Source organism: Schistocerca serialis, chromosome 1 (genome assembly GCF_023864345.2).
Source record: "Schistocerca serialis cubense isolate TAMUIC-IGC-003099 chromosome 1, iqSchSeri2.2, whole genome shotgun sequence".
Classification (NCBI taxonomy): Eukaryota; Metazoa; Arthropoda; class Insecta; order Orthoptera; family Acrididae; genus Schistocerca; species Schistocerca serialis.
The window spans coordinates 961,368,171-961,391,094 of record NC_064638.1 but is presented as its reverse complement, the minus strand read 5'-3'; positions in this window follow the sequence as shown (position 1 = coordinate 961,391,094).

Below are 22,924 nucleotides of genomic sequence, written 5' to 3'. Positions count from 1 at the left end.
AATACACAAGAAGAAACTTGGTTGTGGATCATACGCAAATTACTCACTGGAGAAGTTGGAAGAATGTTTAGAAGCAATTCGTGCATATCAAATGATGCAACGTGAAGGAGAAAAAAGGTTTGGGATACCCAGACCGACGATAAAAAACAAGCTTACTGTCAAGCATTCAAAAAATACGGGTCGATCTTGACTGTTTTCAGATGAGGAAGAACTTTCCTTTCAACACCATCTCATAAAGTTGTGCGATTTTGGATTTCCAGTTGCTGAACTGGACTTTCGTGTGGCTGTCAAAAGTTATTTACATAAAAGGGTGGCTGTATTCCTGTGTTCAAGAATAATTTGCCTGGTTATGAGTGAACAAAATACTTTTCGAAACGTCACAATGAACTTTCTGTTAGAATGTGTTCAAACATCAAAAAGGTAAAAGCTCAAATCAGTGAAGCACACTTGAACAGTTATCTGGATAACTTAAGTGAAGCAGTGAAAGATGTTCCATCGTCCCAAATCTGGAATTATGACGAAACGAACCTCTATGATGACCCAGGAAGTAAGAAGGTGATTTGCAAATGAGGTGCAAAATATGTAGAAAACATTTGTAACTTTAGTAAGAGCTCAGCTTCTATAATGTTCTGTGTCAATGCTGAGGGCAAGTACTTGCCACTTTACGTAGTGTATAAAGCTGAGCACATTTGGTCCACATGGACAGAAAACAGACCTCTGCACAGTCGATACAACAGAATCGAAAGTGGCTGGTTTGATTGAATGACATTTGAAGGTTGGTTTTTATCTCCCTTTCTCCCTACAGTGAAGCATGAAGAACAACCAGTTGTACTCATTGGTGATAACCTATCTTCCCATATTAACTAACGAGTGCTTCAGGTGTGCAAGGAAAATGCCATTAGGTTTGTGTATTTACCATCTAACACCAGTCATGTCACACAACCATTGGATGTTGCAGTTTTTGCTCCAATGAAGAAACTATGACAGGGGATCTTGAGGAAGTGGAAAGAGTCCAAGTCCAGCTCCAAGTTTACAGTGCCAAAAGACATGTTTCCTGTGCTCCTCTATGAACTAATGGATGGCTTATAAGTGAACATATTCAAAAATCTTATATTCGACTTTGAAAAGTGTGGAATTTTTCCATTAAACAGGGAAAAGATTATAAATGCTTGCTGATGAATAAAAATCAAGTTGGCATGGTAGAAGAGGCATTCCTAGAACAGTTAGAGAGACAAAGAAGTGAATATTTAACTTCCTCAACTGATGCTAAGAAAAGAAGAAAAAAGCAAGATGTGCCTGCTGGGAAAAGCATCTTGGTTAACGATCCGAAACCGCTTGCTGCCAAGATACCTGCCTCTTCACCATTTTCCCAGAAAAATAAGGAAATACAGAAGAGAATCAGACTGTCAAGTTGCTCAGGTGATGATGATCCTGATGATGTATCTCTGGAAGAATCAAATGAAACATTTTCAGTGCCTGAGGAGTGTTCATCAGACTGTAGTGAGGATTACGAGTATGTTGAAAATGACTTTGTAACTGTCCTTTTCAGTGGGGAAAAGTATCCAGGACAAATAAGAGATGGGCTGTGTTGTTGAATGCATGTAGAAGAGACTTAAGTGTTGGAGGTGGCGTAAAAGACCAGATTCAATGTTATATTCTCGGAAAGATGTGTCGTTCAAAATAAAAGAACCCAAAAAGGTATCTAAAAGGAACAAAAATTCAGTTCCTGATTGGACAACTTTGTTTAACCAATTTCTGCAATATTTAAACTGTTCTCAGCTTTTACATTAAATAATAAAATGAAAATAAACTAATTGGTATTTCCTTTCTCATTCTCTCTCTTTAAATGTTAGTTATGTAGCTCAATTTTGGGATTTAAATGACTTATTGAAGTTTAGTAACATTATGTAGAGGACAAGGGGTTATTTTTAGGAAATATGGTGCGAAATTGTCATTTAGTGTGTTTCAGTGCGCGATGCACCAGCCTCATGGCAGACGGCGGATGAAGGCTGGCCGGCGCGTTATCCAGGTGACACAGTTTTACAACGAGCATTGGTATGTGTGTACGTGCACGGCAGCCATCAACAGCCAGAACGCAGCATTAGCAGAATTACGCAGGTGCGGGCCAAGTGTGGTGCGGTTGCATTAGCCAACTCATTGAGAACATGTTAATAAAAATGCTGCCGCGTAACCGGCGGGTTCAGCAATGGTCTGCACTATTTAAGGGCATCAGAGGTGGGCGTTGGCATCGGTTCGACAGAGTGGGCGTTCGGTCACTGTTACGTTGTTGTCATCAGTGACGCTGTCCCCGAGGACCAGCCGGCAGAAGACGTTGCCCGCTACTGCGCCAGCGACTCCCAGCGTTGTCACAAGCCGCCACGTCTGCAGGAGGCGAGCTATGCCAGGCCCCGTGCTGCTAACCTCCTACTGCCTGCGCAGCTGGTGACCAAGCATGGCATCGCATTCCCTGGGCTGCGCACATCAGCACGTCTCCACCATGACACGATCGGTAGGGCTGAGCTACCGGAGAATGTATTGGAAAACCAACAATAAAGAGGAAGATTGAGGAAGATTGCTAAAAACAACCACCTTCTTCTACCCAGCCACACCCTACAACCCTGACCATGTCACCCGGTCCGGTCATCCTATTACAAGTGTCAGTCGGGCAACCTGCACATCACACATTCCTGTTACAATTGGTGACAGTAGTGGTCTTCTCCTTGCATTTGGAGGAAATTGTGGCTGGTAATCGACGAGGATGTGTGGCACCTGAGAAGTGCAACAATGGATCAGCAACTCCTGCAACATGACAAGTAAGTGCCAATTTTTCGTTTGGTGGTTTGTCTGAACCTGTAGCATAGTCCGTCTCCCCTTCCTATTCCTCTTTCTGGGCTTACTGTAGTCTTGATTCGATAGCTGGTAGTGATGGAGCAGTCTGTGTCAGCCGAGGTGGCTATTCAGCAGCTACTTGAGTGAGTGTCGGAATTAGAGATAGAGCTTGCTCAGTCTAAAGAAGTGAGCAAGGAACGGTTTCTTGTTAATGCAGTAAATCTTGACACTAATGCTGCGTCTTTGGTCACCACTTTCTCGGGAAAAGCTGGGGAGGATGTAACGATTTTTTTGAGAACCTTAGCACTGCCGATAAATTGGGAAATTGGGGTGCAGAAACACTTTGGAATGTGGCTAAGTTGAAAGTAACTGGGGATGCCAGAGTGTACGTTACATGCCATAAAGAATAAGGGATGCTTGGACATTTGACGTATTCAAAACAGGGTTGCTGGAAAGGTATCGGAGGGAAAATACAGCTAGATGTTATTGGGAACAATTGAATAGAATGTATCAAAGGAATGGGGAATCAATAGAAGCTTTTGTAGATCGAATTCGAAAAATTTATGTTAATACCTATGAGCTAATGGATTCTGATAAGGTTAATGAAGCCATTCTGCAGGAAGCTGAGCAGAGGGCACTAGACGCATTTTTGCGGGGAATACAACCCGAAACCTCCCACAAGATTAAGATGGAATTTCCTAAGACTCTCAATGAGGCAGTCGGAATCGCAGTGGCTTTAGAGGATCTTCAAGCATACTTGGAAGGAGAGACAGCATTGGTCGTATTTTTTTGTTTTATTAAACGCAAAATCGATTTTAATAAAACAAAAAAATACGACCAATGCTGTCTCTCCTTCCAAGTATACCCATTATATGGTCGTGGTGCATAGGACACTCCATGGAGTCGCCCATCAATGAACTTCAAGCAGTAACAAAGACGCAGGACAGAAAAGCAGTGTTTAATGCAGAAATAAAATGTTTCAGATGTGGGCGGATTGGACACATTAGACGCGATTGCAAGGAAGTGCAGTGCAGGAAATGCAGATGTTGGGATCATTGGGAGCGTAATTGTAATCAGTCCTGGCAGAAACATGATAGGAAACCGCGAGGTGGGCCTCACCCCGCTCAGTTAAATGGGGAGGGGGTGGTGTGCCCACTGTGCAACACCTCCGGTGAGGATTAATGCTAGTGCAGAATCAGTGGCGGACTCTTTTCTGACCGGCTTGGTGAGGGGCAGATTGTGCAAATTTGTATTGGATACCGGGTCTCAGGTATCTATGGCAAGTAGAAATGTACTCGGTAAAGTAGAATCAAAACCACCATGCTGAGAGTTAAGTGGCGTGGGTGAGGGACAGGTGAAGTCACTCAGATCAGCTGTGTTAAACTTCTGAGTGGAAATGAGGAACTTCCAGGTGAAGATAGAAGTTCTTCCAGTTGTTGGCAACAGCTATGATGTCATACTCGAATTGGATTTCCTGGTTGCGTATCACGCAAAGGTTAACCTGGAAGGCATACAGTAGAAATGGACGGAATACAATTTCGCCTAGGTTCTGCGGCCGAAAAACCATTACTGTCGCAAGGAACTGCCCAGACATGGGGTGGGCCACCTAAACTGCGTCCAAGGTCCCTTAGGGGTACTCGCTGGATACTACACCGAAGGGTACAGGGAAAATAATCTGGGCAGATGTTGGAGCTAGCGCGCCAGTAAATTCGTTGTGTGTCGTTGAAGCTTTGTCTGAGAATGAGCCGCTGGATAATATGAATTGTTTTACGCGCCATAGTGTGTCCTACGTGCGGGAGATAGAAGGTAAAAAGGTTGTGCTTGTCAGTATTGATAATTTTGGCCTTGAAGAGGTGCAGTTAGCATGGGGTACCGTAATAGCGAATCTGGAGATAACAGGGGAAGATGAACTGGATAAGGTTCAAATGGCTCTGAGCACTATGGGACTTAACTTCTAAGGTCAACAGTCCCCTAGAAATTAGAACTACTGAAACCTAACTAACCTAAGGACATCACACACATCCATGCCCGAGGCAGGATTCGAATTTGCGGCCATAGCGGTCGCACGGTTCCAGACTGTAGCGCCTACAACCACTTGGCCACGAACTGGATAAGGATTTCACAACAGATTACACAATGTCAGGAGAGTCTGTCTGCTAGACCGCATTGAGGGGTAAAGTAGCACATTTAGTAGGGCAAGAGAGAGAAGTCATGGAGAACCTTTTGACAGAATATAAACAGTTATTTAATTCTCATGGTCCACTGCCCACCACACTGTTAATTCAGCATTACACTGGGAATGAAGCACCACGTATAAACGTCCATATCATATTCTAAAAAGTTTACAGCCTGTCATGGAAGAATTTATTAATCAACAGCTTAGGGATGGGATAATAGAAACCAGTAGTAGTCCCTGGTCCGCTCCTGTAGTAATAGCGGGTAACAAATCAACTGATGGGGGCAAGGCATATTGTTTTTGTTGTGATTATCGTTTTCTGAATCAAAAAACTGTATCAGATGTATACCCAATGCCTAATATCACTGAAACTCTGGATGATTTGGGTCAGTGTCGGTACTTCACGGCCTTAGATCTTTGAAGCGGGTACAACCAGTTGGAGGTCGCCCGGAAGACCGACCGAAGACAGCTTTTTCAACACCTACAGGTCATTTTCAGTATCGGCGAACGCCTTTCGGATTCAAAAATGCTTCGGCAAACTTCCAACGGTTACTAGATGGCGTGTTACGAGGGCTGAAACCTAATCAGTGTATGGTACATTTGGGCGACATAATTGTCTCAAAGGACGTGCAGGAACACGTGCGCCATTTGCGCGAAGTTTTCGATCGTCTGATAGCAGCACGGTTAACTCTTCATATGGAAAAATGTCATTTTTAGTTGCAAGAAGTCCGTTATTTAGATCATATTATAGGACAGGAGGGTGAGCGCACGGATCCAAAACTTGTAGAGACGGTAATGAATTTTCCGACACCTACAAAAGTAAAGAGTTGCAGTCTTATTTAGGTCTCGCCAATTTTTACAGGAGGTATAGTCCAAAATTTGCAGAAATTTGAAGGCCCCTCATGCAGTTGTTGAAGGAGGGAGCAAAATTTCACTGGTGAGCAGAATGCGAAGAGGCTTTTCAAAAGTTAAAAAACTTGTTAACATCTAGTCCGGTTTTTGCTTTTCCAGATTTTAGTAAACAGTTTATATTATCTTGTGACTCTAACAATTTTGCTTTGGGTATTGTATTATCTCAGGAAATTGATGGGCAGGAACACCCGGTAGCATATGCTTCCAGACAGCTGAACAATGCAGAAAAAAATTACTCAACAACCAAGAAGGAGTTATTGGCACTAATTTTCGGAATAACCAATTTCTGGTATTATTTGTATGGACGACATTTCAAGGTGATTACTGACCATGCAGCAGTTAAGTGGTTGTTAGGGCTTAAAGACCCAATGAGTAGATTAACTAAGTGGGCTTTGCGTCTTAGTGAGTACGATTTTGAAGTGATTCATCGACTGGGTAAATCGCATGGAAACACGGATGGTCTGAGTCATAAAGTATGTGCCATGGAATGCACACAAATAAAAGAGAACGAATGGGAGGAGGTATAAACCACCAACACAGATTGTCAACCACTTACCTCACAGTGACATTTCGTCGTATAAGACGGGATACTGTACCATAAAACTAGGAATGGTTCACACATAGTTGTACTAGAAAAATTGCGAAGCGAAATTTTAAGGCAAGCACATGATTCAATGTTTTCTGGACATTCGGGTCGAAGAGCAACGGACAGGAGGGTAGCACAGAGTTATTGGTGGTCAACACATACGCAAGATGTCGATCAGTATGTAAAGAATTGCATTCCATGTGCTCAACGGGCGGAATTGAGTCATCAGAAAATTGTGTTGCAACAACTACTGGAAGCGGATAGTCCTTTTCAATTACTTGGCTTAGATGTCTTGGGACCATTTGTGCAAACACCAGCAGGTAATCGCTATGTTTTAACAATAATAGATCGTTTTTTGCGCTATATGCCTATGACAGCTATTCCAGACCAGCAAGCCGAAACAGTGGCTCACACCATGGTACATCATTGGATATTGAAATTTGGAACATCTGAAACTATAATTACAGATCAAGGGTCGAACTTTATGTCCGATTTGATGAAACAGTTATGCAAGTTGCTACATGTAAAGAAATTGAGAACGAGTCCATTACACCCGCAGGCTAATGGTCAGACCGAGAGAGTTCATTGTACAATAGCTAAGATGTTAATTTATTATGTAAATTCGCAACACAACAATTGGGATACCCTATTGGCGTTTGTAACCGTGGCGTATAACTCAAAAGTGTATGAAAGTACAGGACTGTCTCCGTATGAAGTACTGTTCAGTCGGAAGATGCCATCTCTGCTTGAATTGCTCAAGACCCCACCAGGAACCGATAATTTGGCTGTTAAGGATTTGTCCACAAAGTTTAAAACAATCTGGCGGCAGGTGAAAAAAATGAACACTAAAGCGTTAGAGAGACAGGACAAACACAATAGAAAGGTGGCTTTAACCAAATATCATGTAGGACAATGAATGATGATGACCAATCCGTATGTGCAAAAAGGCAAAACGAAAAAATTTGTATCCCGCTATCAATGTCCTTTCCAGGTGATCGAGATGACACCGCCAGTGAATCTAAAATTACAGCTTCCAACTCGCCCTACTATTGTGCATGTGAGCCGAATTAGGCCTTTCAATTGGATTTTGAGGAACTTCCTTCTTTGTCTTTAGTAACTTCAAGTGGAGAGAAAGATGAATCTAAGAAAAAGAATAAGAAAGGAGTAGATAAACAAGAGAAACAAGTTAATTGTGGAAGCGATCAGACATGCTATTATGCTCTTAGGCCACGCGTAAAAAGGAAGAGCTAATGTGAGTTGTTTTTCTTTTGTTTCCCAGGAGGCGTGACGTTCTGGTAAGACCAGCAGTTCCAGAGTCATGGGTTGTGCTGAAGAGGGAAGAGGAAAGGTGTGCACTATCTCTCAGCATAATTATTCTGTTTTTCTGTTGCAACTTAGCTGAAGCCTTGAAGGTACATCCTATATCAAGTGGTGTTTTGTTCTCACGACAAGCGGACGTAATTATGTCCAGACATCAATGGACCCTAAGGGTGGATTGTAATATTTGGGCAGTTGAAGACGAAATCTGTAAATTAGAGGATACATTTAATGAACTTCATTCCATGGTGGCTAATCAGTCAAGGTTTAATGACACACAGGGGGAATATCAGCTACTACGATCAGATTCTGCACGCTTATAAGCTAAGTTGCGGCAAACTGCAGTTAATCCCGCACATCCATAGGAAAAGAGTATGGTTAGACGCAGGTGGCTGTATCCTAAAAACTGTTTTTGGGAACGTATTAAAAGTATTAATGAAACTCTATGGCAGGTACAGGATAATGTGAATAGCAACCAGGGAATGCTAGATCTTCACACAACCCAATTAGAGAGTTTGAAGAAAGATGTAGTTAATAATACGCGCCAATTGCGAGCTTTGGCTGCGGCCTTGATGTCTCACATTAAGGCCACAGCTGACACAACCAATCACGACTTGGGTATAATCAAGTACCGGATGGATAACATCGATTCACAGCTGATAATCGCTAAGCTGCTCCGTTTTCTTGCTGATAGTATTACGGAAGCACACACAGAAGCCACGAAACTACAGGAGGCTTTGTTGCATGCAATGCGCGGGCACCTAACCCCGGTACTGTTACCTTCAGAACAACTTCGGGAAGGATTATGGAAAGTACAATCGAAATTGCCCGCATCCCTGGAGCTACTGACGACATTAACAGACGAACACTTACCTCTGTACTACAAAATGGCCACTGTTACCAGTACATCGGCGGGTACCCTGCTGAGAATTCATATCATAATACCATTAACATGTAAGGATAGTAGATTTTAATGCTACGCCTTGCATACGTATCCAGTGAAGTGGGAAATTTTGCAGAAATTCGTACAATTAACCATACGGGAAATACTGTTCGTGGCACGTAACAGACAAGCTCATGTGTTCCTCACTGCACAAGACCTGCTGCCTTGTCGAACAGGTTCAGTTGCCATCTGCCCTGCGAAATTGTTACACACTGTTCCCAAATCTTGTGAGTATTCTATATTCTGCTCTCAAGAACCAGTCGGGAGTGCCATAAGGAAATTATAGCAGGCATGGTGCAGTTCTTTCAGCAAGTGGGTCCATGTTGGGTATTTTCAGTAATGGAAAACACAGTCGTTATTTGCGTTTGTTACAAGCATGGTAAGCAAGGGAGTACGGAAAGAATAGAATTGCAAGGGCAGGGACTGTTAATGAATGGTGCACATTGATCTTTGTACCTGACCAACCGGTGCAATTCGTCATGAAAGAAAATTTCACTCTTTTGAATAACACATTAGACCCGACTTTGCTCGCGTCTTTGGACCGGATGCTAGCAGCTCAGGATGGACGTATAACTATGGAACATCTTTTTCAACGAGTGCAAGAGTACCGTAATGAGCATAAGCAACGCTTGCTAGTTATTGGATCATCAACCACCGCCACCTGTGTACTATTGGCTCAAGAGGAAGGTAGACCAAATCCCACCCCTTCCAACCTTTATCCTAAGGGTCCAGACAAAATCACTGAACAGTTGTGAAGCACTGTAGAACACTGAGTAATGTTTATGAACAAAGATTAGACTGAGGATAGAGGTGAATGAACACTATAAATAGTGAATCAATCGCATTTTGTGGTGTTTGTGAAGCGAACTGTAGTTGTTTTGACTTTTTGGTTGAATTCGGGGACGAATTCTTTTCATACAAGGGGGGAATTGTAGAGGACAAGGGGTTATTTTTAGGAAATATGGTGCGAAATTGTCATTTAGTGTGTTTCAGTGCGCGATGTACCAGCCTCACGGCAGATGGTGGATGAAGGTTGGCCGGCGTGTTATGCAGGTGACACAGTTTTGCAACGAGCGTCAGTATGTGTGTACGTGCGCGGCAGCCATCAACAGCCAGAACGCAGCATTAGCCGAATTACGCAGGCGCGGGCAACATGTGGCGCGGTTGCATTAGCCAACTCATCGAGAACATGTTAATAAACACGCCGCCGGGTAACCAGCAGATTCAGCCGCGGTCTGCACTATTTAAGAGCATCGGAGGTGGGCGTCGGCATCGGTTTGACCGATTGGGCGTTCGGTCGCTGTTACATCGTCGTCATCAGTGACACTGTCCCCAAGGACCGGCCGGCAGAGGGCATTGCCCGCTGCTGCACCTGTGACTCCCGGTGTCGTCATGAGCCGCCACATCTGCAGGAGACGAACTAGGCTGGGCCCCGTGCTGCTAACCTCCTACTGCCTTCGCAGCCGCTGACAGAGCACGGCGTCGCGTTCCCTGGGCTGCGCGCATCAGCACATCTCCACCACGACACGAGCGATGGAGCTGAGCTACCGGAAAATGTATTGGAAGAACCAACAACAAAGAGGAAGATTGCTAAAAACAGCCAATCAAGTGAAACATTTTCAGTGCCTGAGGAGTGTTCATCAAACTGTAGTGAGGATTACGAGTATGTTGAAAATGACTTTGTAACTGTCCTTTTCAGTGGGGAAAAGCATCCAGGACAAATAAGAGATGGGCTGTGTTGTTGAATGCATGTAGAAGAGACTTAAGTGTTGGAGGTGGCGTAAAAGACCAGATTCAATGTTATATTCTCGGAAAGATGTGTCGTTCAAAATAAAAGAACCCAAAAAGGTATCTAAAAGGAACAAAAATTCAGTTCCTGATTGGACAACTTTGTTTAACCAATTTCTGCAATATTTAAACTGTTCTCAGCTTTTACATAAAATAATAAAATGAAAATAAACTAATTGGTATTTCCTTTCTCATTCTCTCTCTTTAAATGTTAGTTATGTAGCTCAATTTTGGGATTTAAATGACTTATTGAAGTTTAGTAACATTATGTAGAGGACAAGGGGTTATTTTTAGGAAATATGGTGCGAAATTGTCATTTAGTGTGTTTCAGTGCGCGATGCACCAGCCTCATGGCAGACGGCGGATGAAGGCTGGCCGGCGCGTTATTCAGGTGACACAGTTTTACAACGAGCAAAGGTATGTGTGTGCGTGCACGGCAGCCATCAACAGCCAGAACACAGCATTAGCAGAATTACGCAGGTGCGGGCCGCGTGTGGTGCGGTTGAGTTAGCCAACTCATTGAGAACATGTTAATAAAAATGCCGCCGCGTAACCGGCGGGTTCAGCAATGGTCTGCACTATTTAAGGGCGTCAGAGGTGGGCGTCGGCATCGGTTTGGCAGAGTGGGCGTTCGGTCACTGTTACGTCGTTGTCATCAGTGTCGCTATCCCCGAGGACCAGCCGGCGGAAGACGTTGCCCGCTACTGTGCCAGCGACTCCCAGCGTTGTCACAAGCCGCCACATCTGCAGGAGGCGAGCTATGCCAGGCCCCGTGCTGCTAACCTCCTACTGCCTGCGCAGCTGGTGACCAAGCATGGCATCGCATTCCCTGGGCTGCGCACATCAGCACGTCTCCACCATGACACGATCGGTAGGGCTGAGCTACCGGAGAATGTATTGGAAAACCAACAATAAAGAGGAAGATTGAGGAAGATTGCTAAAAACAACCACCTTCTTCTACGCAGCCACGCCCTACAACCCTGACCACGTCACCTGTTCTGGTCATCCTATCACAATTCTATAATTATATGATCCATTTTGGTTGGTTGAACATTGGCTCATTGCATTTTTTTAGGTTTATGTAGACAGATTTGAATATGTGGGACAAAGTCACCCGAAGAAAAGGTAACATTGGCCCAGTTTAAAAAAAAAAAAACAGTTTCTAAAATATAGTAACACTAGACTGATTTGGTCACACATGGAATATAGATGATTCAAAAAATATTGTATTACAGTTTACCAGTACTCTGTCAGCCACCAAGAGCTTAACATGTCAAATATTGTGGAAAAGTGGGCCAATGCTACCCCTGCTGCCAGTAGTTACTTATGTGTGGTGAGCTATAATGTACCCCACGATTACTTTCCCTTTCTAAAGTGGAAGTGCACTGCTGCTTCTCACTTAGTTCAGGGTTTATATGTGTGTTTGAGTCCTGGCTCTCACACTTAACACCTACATTTAATCTCTGCAACGCATTCATCACTTCTTGTTCTATTTTTGTTTCTATTTTCAACTATTTGATCTAGATTTTTAGCTGGCAATTTCAGCTGACCCTCCAGTGCTTGTCGCGCTCTGTCGATTTTGGTTACCTTCTCGTCAAGTTTCTGGACATTCGTTGGAATACCTTTACTTTGTACCACCAATACGGAAACTTGATCCCAAAGACCATCTATCTCTCTCTTAAGATGTCAGACCATGACTTTATCTCATTCATCTAAAATCTGGTTTAGCTGACCAACTAAACGTTCGTCACGTTCCATTTTCTTCCTTTGCCTTTCCAAGCATTCTGCTTTTTCTCTTTCCTCCCTCTCTAAGCGTTCTGCTTCCAATATCCCGTTCACTTGAGCTATTAAATGCTTTTCTCTTTCGAGATGCTCCTCTTTTTCGCGTCTCCCTCTTGCTAAACGTGCCTCCTTTTCGTGTTTCTCCCTTTCTAAACGTTTCCTCTTTTTCACGTTTCTCTCATTCCCATTCTCTCAACTCAAGATTTGCCAGCAACACAGCTAGAAAAGTATTCGTCGGTGCTGGCTGAGGCAGCTGATCAGCTGTGTCTACAACTGATGTTGTTTTGTTTGAGTCGTCAGCTGAGCTGACGCTTGTGTGCTGTTCCAGTTGTGACTTCTAGCAGCAGCCAATATTTCCTCTAAATTCCCCTGTTCAGTTTCCAAATTGTGGAGTGCTGAAACACATTCACCATCAATCTCTGTTGTGTCGTCCGTGCCTACTTTTCTCTCTTTGCGGGTCTTAACGATAATTTTGTTAACACTTTTACCCCCCAAAGGCCACAAAATACACAAAAATACATGAGTTACTCTAACTAACAAATCCACTGTACACACGATAATATGCTGTATCCCAACCAACTTAACTTCCACTGAAGAACTCGGTCGCAGGACCTTTGCAATAAAAATTAAAATTACTCTTGAATGTAACTTTTAAACAATCTATAGCCATACAGCTGATTGTGAAGTTTATCTCACAAAATGCCTGTGTCAATTAAAAGAATGTGGCTACACTTGAACTTTAGCACTGCAGTCAAACAAAGACAATTTAAAACTACTGAAGCCGTTTGCACTAATCAAAGTTCTGAATATCACACATTATTTAATCAGTAAGCAATCTGCATGGGCCCCGGTTACCCAATGATTCGAATATTGAACTTGGGAGCTCATGCAGTCGTATCCATACCTTGGTAAGCAATCTCTATTAATGGTTGCCTCGGATCAGGGTTCTGACGTCTATTTTGTACAATAATCTTATGGCAGCTACAGTCTGTCCCAGTCCAGCAGCTTGAGTTACTTATTTTCTGTGCTCAGTAATGGATTGTAATTGTTATAACTACATGGAACAAAATGTTTATAGAATTAGAAACTGTACAAAATTGTTATTATACACACATAGAAATAATCTGGTATAATTAATTTTTCAATAAATGTTGTATTCACAACAGTAATATTTCTGATCTGTAAGTTGTATACTGAGCAGCAATATCTATTTAGTCGAGCCCCAAGTTGAGTGACATTTGTACCACTACCGCCCCAGTCCAGACACTGTCTGAAGTATACATAAGGTGTATTAAACGAATGTGATGAAAAGAGTGTAAGAAGATCTTATCGCCTAACTTTATCGATATTTAGGCCCAGGAAGAGCATGAATAGATCACTTATTTAGAGGAGCAGACACAAGAAATAATCATGATAATATGGGGGACCGGAACCTATATTTTCATAAAATAATTCTCTGCGCTCTGATTATTTAACAGGTCGTGAACTCACCGCCTTTTTAATATAGGAGTATGTAAGGCGCTTTTAGAATTTGTTAAAACTGATGTCTACATGGAGCGTTCATACTGGAAAAAAATGTAAACATAATCTCAGGGATTGTATTTCGTGTTATCACATTAAACCTTTTAATGAAAGAAAGTATTTTTCTTTTTTAAACACAATAATCTCCGTCTTGCTGAGAACTGGCCAATGCCTGAACTTACCTGAATGTTCTTAATTTTTACCTTAATACGACATAAATTAATATATTCACTTTCTTTTTCTTAATAATTATGGTGCAAGTCCTTCAAAGAATCTGTTGTTGATGAAACACAATGAAATTATAATGAAATTATTCTAAGCAAGCTGTCTGGCAAGAATGGTCGATTGTTCAGCCATTCTTGTTAATTATCCAGCGTACTGAAAACCTCACAACTAATATGTTTACTTCTGCATGAAGGTCAATATTCATATGTAAGAAAAATGCACGAACAGCATAAATTACCGTATGTTATTTAAAATTTATAACTTCCAATGGGAATTGACCGCTGTAGCGTGCATTAACTTCGAGACTAGAACAGAGAGTTAGTTCCTTTTACCAGCAAGTAAAAGAACAATTAATTACCGCAAATATCCTATACAGTTATATCGTATAGAGTCTGTTTGTACTATTATTATTTCATTTCATTATAAATTACCGTTGTGACAGCTAACCGTTTGCGCAATTTCAGGGTTTTTTTATAGTTTTCATTTTACTTTGTTTTGTGTCTGACTTGCCGTTGAACGATTTAATATTTTGTGCCATGTGTCGGTACAGTAGGTGAGAAAAAATTTATGGTCTGTGCAAAAAAAAAAAAAAAAAAAAAAAATACCCCGATTATAAACTAGCAGCATAATCTAGCAGTTGTCTATGAGATAAATGGTGATCAAAAAAGCTGCTGGCTGGGATCTGATACAACTGCAACTGCTTAATGCTTCTAGTGGGTCATTACTGCCTCTGTAACACCTGTCCTGGGCTATAGAGTGTTTAATGAAAGTTTATTTCATTAAGGTTTAATAAATCAGTGGTTTAGCTCATATTATGTAAGTTTATTTTCTCATTGTTTAAACAAACTAAGATTAAACTGTGATTTTGATCATACATGACTTACCTTGGTAACAAAGAAAGCTATTCTATACATATGTAAACAGTGCGCCTTGCACCCACTCGTGTTACGAGAAATGGCATGCCCATGCAATGGTTAATGGACACAGTAAGGATATGTTTACCAAATTAAAAAATTTATTCTTGGTACAGAATCTGCGTTACCAGAAGAGATTTAGGGTGGTAGGTCAGGCTATAGATTAAAGGAATATTGCACAGAGTGACAGATGTTGGAAAGTGACACTATGACTGTTGTCTGAAGGGAAATGAATACTTGAAAAAGACCATGAATTGTGGGACCCAGGAGGAATGGTAGAGAAGTGGTCAATTGTGACAAAGTAAATACTAGTGGGTTTATTACTCATTAATGAATATGTGCAGTAGTGCGCATAGGGCCCCAGGCTGTTACATTACTATTTCTTTCTTTATTTTTCTGCACTGCATCCTACTCCTCTACAATGCTTTCTCTCTGGCAAAACAACTGTTCAGTTATCAAACTATCTAGAATAAGGACTGAGCAGATATAACTGGGTATCACAATAATCTCCAAAATGAGACAGTCCTGATTATGATGAATAGATGAATTAATGATAACTGAAAACAATAAGAATAAGCTAAACATCTGTAGAGAGCTTTATGTAGGAAATTTAGGAGTACTGTTAAACAGCAAGACTGGCATAGTAGAGTGGCAATATTTGAACAGCTAAAATTGGTTAGGGCTTTTACTTTGAACGAGAATACCAAAGCATTTTGAGTATTTTGTTGCCTTGTAGGAATAATGATTGTAGATAGGAAGGATTTAATGATGCATGTTAGGCATGTGAACGAGAGTAGTCAATGAGTGTGACGGTTTTGCTGATAAGTATACGTAAAAAAAAAGAAAAAAGTGACTGCTGGATGAAGCCATTAATTTTTATGGGAAATAGTAAGGAAAAGTCTTAGATAATTAGTAAAAGCAAGAAGGAGTAAATGAGAACAATAGTTAATAAGAAAGTAGGTAATGCAAGATGAGAAATGGTGAGTGTGGAAATATGAGATAAAGAGAAATAGAGAAAAAGGCGATAAAATAGTAGGAAAAGTAAGAAACATTATAGGTTGAAGTTGTTAGGGCCTTACCACATCGTAGTGAAGAGGAATGATTGAATTCAGTAAAAAAGTAGAATAATTATGAAATATTTTTTGTAGGGACAGCAAACGATGTGGAAAGTGATGATTAATGTAGTGTGGTGCATCTCAAGAAACTGAAGATGGCATAGTTAAAATGAAACATTAAAAATATACACAGCATTTAAAAAAGTAACATAGTAATGAACTCAGAAACTAAATAAGACAATGTTTTTTAATGTTGCCCAGAAATAAATATATTTGCCCACTATCCATGTCCAGAGGGAATTAGTTGAGGTAAAGTGTAAAATTTTCCTTTAAATGACAAAGAATGTGAATTCAGTGAATGTGGTAGTTAATGAACGTGGTACTTGTGATCCAGATGGTGGACCCATTCCCAATATTGGAGCCTTAATTAAGGGAGTTGGTGGAAAGGAAACTGGAGGTGAGAAAGAGGAGACATAATGAGAAGATAAAGAAGGTTGACATTTATTGTTAGTTAAGACGTATGAAAAATCCTAAGAATAAATAATGAGATATGAAAAATTTTTGTTACATGCAAATGTCCTTTTGAGGTAATGAGTATTTCCCACATGAATGCATTCGATTTAGTTCACCCAAAGTCAAAGCAGAAATTTGTTATTAAGAACATAATGGATTTGCAACTGTAAGAGGTCAACACAAATAATAAAGGTGAATGCCATGAGTGCAATAAATGGCCATTGTGATACTTGTTATCTATGATGCAAAAGAAATGGAAGTGTAGGAAGTGTATATTTTTTTAAGTATAAATGGAAAATTTTAATTTTTTTACCAGTTTGCTAGAACATTTAAGGTAAAGGACATTTCATAGCATGATGAGTGTTTATTTAATAGTAGTTCAATATTTCTGAATTTGTTTACAACACGTAAAGGGAGAAATAACACTAGGAAAACTAGTAATAGACAAAAGTTATGTCAAGTTATAAACAGAATAGGTATTTGTAAAAGTATGTATTTTTTGTAGTTTGCTTACGGGCATTCAATGCCGAGATTATCAGCACAGTAGTTTGCATAGATTAATCATAAGAAATAGGTTGAAAGGCTATTTGTATCATGAAACATAGGAACAACAATGATTTCCACAACACTTGTTGCTAAAGGAATAAATATACAGAAACGAGGGCTTTGTATGTGAGGAGCTAGAATTGAAAACTCATATAAAAGGACTGAAAACAATAGAAGCTAGATATAATTATTATGGGTTCTACATAAATTATCAGTTGAATTATGTTTTGTTGTATGCCAATGATGGTGTAAAGTGTTTCACGTTGTTTCTATTATTGGTAGGATAATATAAGAATTTAGGAGTAATGAAAAAGTCATTCTGACAAGTATTTCTCATGATGAGAATTTGTATGTGATTCTGGCCTAAGCTCAAAACATGGGAATGGTAGTTTAAATTATGTTGACTTACATGAATACTAAGAGGACACAAACAACATATTACATCTGTGTTCAAGCCATTTTATCATGTGAGGTCTGAGAGAGAATCACATGATAATATGGGGGGGGGGGGGGGGGGGGGGAGGGCGGCACATTTGAAGATATTACTACAGACTGACATAAAATTTTTTCCCTTTTAGTACATTTTCTTTTATTTATTTCCTTCCTTATTTTCATCGTACATTGAATAGGTTGTTTGAAATGAGTTTTTGAAATTAATTCTTGTCTCATGTTGTATACTTTCTTGTTTGTTAACACTTTACTTTAATTCATTTTTTATGGACAGAGAGATGTAAAATAGTAATTTTGTGTAAAATTCTAAATTGATGTAATGAGAATCTTTGAAAAGGTTATATGAAGTGAGGTGTGTGAGCAAAGTAGAATCTTATCAATAGGTTGAAAGAGGAGGCATCAACAAAGAGTTGGGAGTGACAAGAATATAGTGGAGGTGATTGTCATGCCTGCATATGTACTGCTACACATTGTGTTCATGGCTAGTGAAAAATATCATTGTTTGGACAGTACTATTTCCATGATCTCAGTGTGATTAAAGAATCAGTGACCTTACATGTCACATTGCTGATTAGCTGGAACAGTGTTTTGACTCATTAAGTATAACACTTTGATATGGAGACTGGTAAGTTATATGCATACCATTAAGACACAGTTTTCAACTTTAGAGAGCACAAACTGTTTAGCACATACCATGGACTGTGAATTGAAACAGGAAGTATGGTAGCACATTGACATGTCGTATACTGATACAAAGAACTTTAACTATGAATGTGCTGGTCACCATGAGATTGAAGTGACTGTGTAGACAGTGTGCACAGTACTTATTGTTATGAGTAAATCACAAGTACAATTGACTTGATTTATTTTCAAAGTGCAGATGGATACATTGGAATGTGCTGCATCATGACTGTAAACCATAAATTTGAAAACTGTGGCTAGAGCTTGTAACAAACATTATTACATATTGCAATACATCACATGTAAATGGAAAGAAGCATGTTATATTCTTGTCATTGCATGCATATACATAGACTGGAATTAATTCTGCAAACATTGAGCATATCTGTTACATCCATAACTGTCACTCACACTCAATCAGCAAAACAACACCAGTTATTGAATTTCATGCTCAAGGGTCATGGACTAACAATGAAGATGTTCATGACTCACCAGCAGCATCAGCTAATTAGAAACTGTTTTGAAAGAAAATTGACTAAGAGGCATGATGAACTATATCATTTTAGTCAGTGATGTACAAGCTGTTTATAACGGTGCAACAATAATGTTTATTGATCATTCATTTTACATAATTATAAATGAACATATTGCAATACTGTTGAGCTGTATTTTCAATAACATTCAGAAGAGTTTGTGTTGGCTTCTTTCCATTCGTTTTTAATAGCCAATGTTTCTTAATTTATGTAGTCTGTAAGTGTTTACCTACATTTGCATGTTTTATTGTTCTGTCTTCAATCTTGTACGAATTATTGTGCTCTGTCAATGTATTTTACATGCTGTGCATTAACAGCCACTGCATTAATGGTTAGAAATACACCATGAGTTATTCAGTTTGTTTAGGACGATATTTTAAAAGTGGCAATATGTTTCATTCTTGCTAATGGGTGATTATTTGTAATGTTATAGTTTTTGGGCAATTACTTGCATTTTTGAATGTAATGTTCAGCCAAATTGAAAAAAGTAGAGTATTCCTGGTTCCAGTTAAGTTAAAATTTCTGGACATGGTAAATTTAAGTGAGATGGATCAGATTATTGTCAGTCTGAGTAGTTGAACACAGTCTGTTCTAGCCTAGTTGATGTTTGAGGGGTGCTGCTTCAGATGATACAGTTACATTGTGTGAAACCCTCTAATCCATTATTGCCCTCAGGATGTACAGCCTCAATATCACACACACACGCACACACACACGCACACACACACACACACACACACACACACACACACACACACACACACACACACACACACACCAGAAAGTGATGAGTGGTTTTACAAATGTACTGGGTATTTAGTCTAATGTGATGAGATGCTTCATGCTTGAGATAAGTTCTTTAACTAATGGAAGAAATTAGCTGTTAGCATGGTCAATAAATGTTACAGCCTGTTAGACCCACATTTTCTTTCTTAGAATATGAAATGCCCTTACACAGATTGCTTTCTCTTCTTTCCATTGTTGCTTTTTACATCCATGGAGATCTAGAATGATGATGTTCTCTGAGGTCCTTATTGGTGCTTGGTTCTGGTAGCTTCATGCAGCATCTACTATGAGATAATGATGTCTGCTGGTGAACTTCAGCTGCTGAACACCACACAGTGAGCATATCCGACAAATAATTCACATCTGTGGTGTATAACTATTATAAACTTTACAATAAAATTAGTTGAAGACCCACCAATTCATCTTAGATGACAAGTGCACAGACAATTTCTCATCTTAAAGCTTATGGGAGAAATTCTATATTTAATTCAGCTCAGTTCTGTACCCTCACACTCTGACCATCAGTACAAAGCTTTTTTACTCTAGAGAATGGTACTGTAAGTACACATAAGATTTTGAATATTTTCTGAATTGTATCTTTAATATTCAGTGAAATTTGTGTCACATAATTGAACATTGAGATTGTGATTGTGATTTTCATTGGTCCCATAAATTAAGTTTCGTACAGGTATGCACTATGTAATATAGGACATGTCATTCTGCTTACATTTAGACAATATATGTTTAGTAGGTTAGACACGAAAAAGTTAAAATAGCGTGCACAGTATGTACATTGAGAGAAATGATTTACAATATAGATACCACTGTTAAAAATACATTTTTACGAATCTTATCTACATCTACATCTACATCTACACTCCTCAAGCCACCTGACGGTGTGTGGCGGAGGGTACCTTGAGTACCTCTATCGGTTCTCCCTTCTATTCCAATCTCGTATTGTTCGTGGAAAGAAGGATTGTCGGTATGCCTATGTGTGGGCTCTAATCTCTCTGATTTTATCCTCATGGTCTCTTCGCGAGATATACGTAGGAGGGAGCAATATACTGCTTGACTCTTCGGTGAAGGTATGTTCTCGAAACTTTGACAAAAGCCCGTACCAAGCTACTGAGCGTCTCTCCTGCAGAGTCTTCCACTGGAGTTTATCTATCATCTCCGTAACGCTTTCACGATTACTAAATGATCCTGTAATGAAGCGCGCTGCTCTCCGTTGGATCTTCTCTATATCTTCTATCAACCCTATCTGGTACAGATCCCACACTGCTGAGCAGTATTCAAGCAGTGGGCGAACAAACGTACTGTAACCTACTTCCTTTGTTTTCAGATTGCATTTCCTTAGGATTCTTCCAATGAATCTCAGTCTGGCATCTGCTTTACCGACGATCAACATTATATGATCATTCCATTTTAAATCACTCCTAATGCGTACTTCCAGATAATTTATGGTATTAACTGCTTCCAGTTGCTGACCTGCTATTTTGTAGCTAAACGATAAAGGATCTATCTTTCTGTGTATTCGCAGGACATTACACTTGTCTACATTGAGATTCAATTGCCATTCCCTGCACCATGCATCAATTCGCTGCAGATCCTCCTGCATTTCAGTACAATTTTCCATTGTTACAACCTCTCGATACACCACAGCATCGTCCGCAAAAAGCCTCAGTGAACTTCCGATGTCATCCACAAGGTCATTTATGTACACTCCTGGAAATGGAAAAAAGAACACATTGACACCGGTGTGTCAGACCCACCATACTTGCTCCGGACACTGCGAGAGGGCTGTACAAGCAATGATTACACGCACGGCACAGCGGACACACCAGGAACCGCGGTGTTGGCCGTCGAATGGCGCTAGCTGCGCAGCATTTGTGCACCGCCGCCGTCAGTGTCAGCCAGTTTGCCGTGGCATACGGAGCTCCATCGCAGTCTTTAACACTGGTAGCATGCCGCGACAGCGTGGACGTGAACCGTATGTGCAGTTGACGGACTTTGAGCGAGGGCGTATAGTGGGCATGCGGGAGGCCGGGTGGACGTACCGCCGAATTGCTCAACACGTGGGGCGTGAGGTCTCCACAGTACATGGATGTTGTCGCCAGTGGTCGGCGGAAGGTGCACGTGCCCGTCGACCTGGGACCGGACCGCAGCGACGCACGGATGCACGCCAAGACCGTAGGATCCTACGCAGTGCCGTAGGGGACCGCACCGCCACTTCCCAGCAAATTAGGGACACTGTTGCTCCTGGGGTATCGGCGAGGACCATTCGCAACCGTCTCCATGAAGCTGGGCTACGGTCCCGCACACCGTTAGGCCGTCTTCCGCTCACGCCCCAACATCGTGCAGCCCGCCTCCAGTGGTGTCGCGACAGGCGTGAATGGAGGGACGAATGGAGACGTGTCGTCTTCAGCGATGAGAGTCGCTTCTGCCTTGGTGCCAATGATGGTCGTATGCGTGTTTAGCGCCGTGCAGGTGAGCGCCACAATCAGGACTGCATACGACCGAGGCACACAGGGCCAACACCCGGCATCATGGTGTGGGGAGCGATCTCCTACACTGGCCGTACACCACTGGTGATCGTCGAGGGGACACTGAATAGTGCACGGTACATCCAAACCGTCATCGAACCCATCGTTCTACCATTCCTAGACCGGCAAGGGAACTTGCTGTTCCAACAGGACAATGCACGTCCGCATGTATCCCGTGCCACCCAACGTGCTCTAGAAGGTGTAAGTCAACTACCCTGGCCAGCAAGATCTCCGGATCTGTCCCCCATTGAGCATGTTTAGGACTGGATGAAGCGTCGTCTCACGCGGTCTGCACGTCCAGCACGAACGCTGGTCCAATTGAGGCGCCAGGTGGAAATAGCATGGCAAGCCGTTCCACAGGACTACATCCAGCATCTCTACGATCGTCTCCATGGGAGAATAGCAGCCTGCATTGCTGCGAAATGTGGATATACACTGTACTAGTGCCGAAATTGTGCATGCTCTGTTGCCTGTGTCTATGTGCCTGTGGTTCTGTCAGTGTGATCATGTGATGTATCTGACCCCAGGAATGTGTCAATAAAGTTTCCCCTTCCTGGGGCAATGAATTCACGGTGTTCTTATTTCAATTTCCAGGAGTGTATATTGTGAATAGCAACGGTCCTATGACACTCCCCTGCGGCACACCTGAAATCACTCTTACTTCGGAAGACTTCTCTCCATTGAGAATGACATGCTGCGTCCTGTTATCTAGGAACTCCTCAATCCAATCACACAATTGGTCTGATAGTCCATATGCTCTTACTTTGTTCATTAAACGACTGTGGGGAACTGTATCGAACGCCTTGCGGAAGTCAAGATACACA